Source organism: Schistocerca gregaria, chromosome 8 (genome assembly GCF_023897955.1).
Source record: "Schistocerca gregaria isolate iqSchGreg1 chromosome 8, iqSchGreg1.2, whole genome shotgun sequence".
Lineage (NCBI taxonomy): Eukaryota > Metazoa > Arthropoda > Insecta > Orthoptera > Acrididae > Schistocerca > Schistocerca gregaria.
In genome coordinates this window covers 462380925-462383312 of record NC_064927.1, presented here as the reverse complement: position 1 = coordinate 462383312, position 2388 = coordinate 462380925, and the positions used below count along the sequence as shown (strand labels likewise).

Here is a 2388-nt window from a genome sequence, read left to right as displayed (position 1 = left end):
AGTGATAAACAACAATCATGTTCAATTACTTTTGGCACTGAATAACAAAATATTAAATTCTTGGACATATTGAAATGACGATTATTAAAATCGTTACTCTACATATGAAAATTTTTTATCACAGGAAAGGATGATTATTAAAAAGCATCATCAGCTCATTTAAGTCTACGTTGTCATAGCTGGTCAAAGCACTGAGTTGGTGGCGAATAAATTTACTTTTTGAACCATTGGAAAAAAAAAAAAAAAACTTTCATGTACTCAATCTGAGGGTAGATTAGTATCCAAGCTTTTGATATTCAATGGTCGAAGCGTATGCAAGTTGGAGTGAGCAGAAGCTAGACTTAACATTTACTGTGGCCTAATGTGTGATGGTACTTAACCAAGTGGCATCTGCAATGGTGTTGTCTCTGTGCCGGACCTGAAACGCTAATTGCCTACTCTGGCCTTCACTGAATTCACTCAGTCGAAACTCTGCTGCGCTCTATAGAATGCTAATCTTTTTCTAGTCAAAATAATGGCTATTTCACACTCACTATGGGTTGGAGCGATGTGCACAATTTCTTTGTCCACAAAAATTCCCACAGGAATAATTAACTACCATTTTGATATCTGCCCCCATTACACATGAAGCTTATCGTCCTCACTTCAAAGAAAGCAAAGCCCTCAACGTCCTCACTTATTTCCGCCCACTTGTGCGGTCTGGCTAGAGACGATAGAGATAGAGCCTTAATTTAAGGTTTAAAATACTTTTATATAATGGGGACCTCTCCACCATGTCGCATCTACATTGTGAAGTATGGCTTCAGCCAATCACCGCCTTGCTAGAGGTGAATAAACATTTTTATTGTCCTTTCTGGGCAACGGCCTTGCCGCAGTGTAAACACCGGTTCCTATCATATCACCGAAGTTAAGCACTGTCGGGCGTGGCCAGCATTTGGATGGGTGACCGTGTGGGCTGCCATGCGCTGTTGCCATTTTTTAGGGTTCACTCAGCCTCTTGATGCCAATTAAGGAGCTACTCCACCGAATAATAACTGATCCGGTCAAAGAAAACCATCATAAAGACCGGGAGAGCGGTGTGCTGACCGCACGCCCCTCCTATCCGCATCCTCAAGTGAGGATGACACGGCGGTCGGATGGTCCCGATGGGGCACTTGCGGCCTGAAGACGGAGTTCTTTTCTTTCCGGGTCGCAGCCTAGCCCTGTTAATGATGTGCAGCTACTTAACTTCAGTCCTGGCTTTATTTACGTTAAAAGGAATAATGTATTGTTCTGGCCTTATCCCTTTCTGCACTGAAGCTCGCCGTTCTCTTGCTAAATGGGAGTCATATAATATTATTAACCACCTGCTCAGTCTGTTTTCAAAAATGCGTTTCACTTTAACTTGTTTGTTCATGCCAGTAAATATATTGGTTGAGCTCGTTTTGTTAGTTTTTGGTACATGAGATTAACTGTAATTGCCTTTTGTTGATATAATACAACTATTGTTTTCTGAGGATCTCATACTGTATCATTCTGTCGCTATGGATCAAGCTCATGTAAGGTCCATAAAATCCGGACGCCTTACAATATTTTACATTCAATTGGACAGATGACGGTACGCATGTAAGGCGTGCAATGTCTGAAAACAAACACACTGAAGCAACTTTCGGAAACAAGTGATAAATGAACAAACGCATGTCAGCACAAGCTCCCTACTACACTTAATAGAAGAAATGATAAGATAAAAGAAAGAAACCGAACGTTCCTCTCACACAACCAGGAAAAAAAAAAAACTTTTCCCCCTTCGCCTTCTGGACACACACACACACACACACACACAGACAACAACAAAAAATTACATCACACCAAACCATCGCGCACTCTCTCTCTCTCTCACACACACACACACACACACATACACACACACAAATGCATAGACGAACAGATCACAGATACTTCAATAATTACGCTCAAAATTTGGCAATAACATTCGATCTTTGGCAAAAACATCTGACATCTGAGAGAAACCAAAACATTGCATCCAAACAAGTTTTTAGTTCATAGTGCTGTGAAATGTTGGATAAAACCGCAAATTGGCATTTATAATAAGAAGAATAACACCAAAAATGCAACAAGAGCGTAATATGTAGGAAATCGTCCACGCAACCTGTAGATACAATTCAAAACATTACTACTTAACAGTAAATACCAACATCCAGAACTGTTTATAGTTTATAGGTACAGTGACCAAAATGTAAATTAAATAGCAAACATATGCACATATTCCAGGCAACTGATGATGTCTTGCAGAAAATAAAGGTGAAACGCATATGGCACTAAAATTGTCTTTTTTGCAGTTGCTGTCAGACGGTCCATAAGTAAAAATTATCAATATACCGTAATATT

General features: G+C 39.8%; 1 pseudogene; it reads left to right on the top strand.

Annotated features, from left to right (window-relative positions):
- Window positions 1–856: 856 nt before the first annotated feature.
- On the top strand, window positions 857–974 carry LOC126285507 (5S ribosomal RNA; annotated as a pseudogene).
- Window positions 975–2388: the final 1414 nt, after the last annotated feature.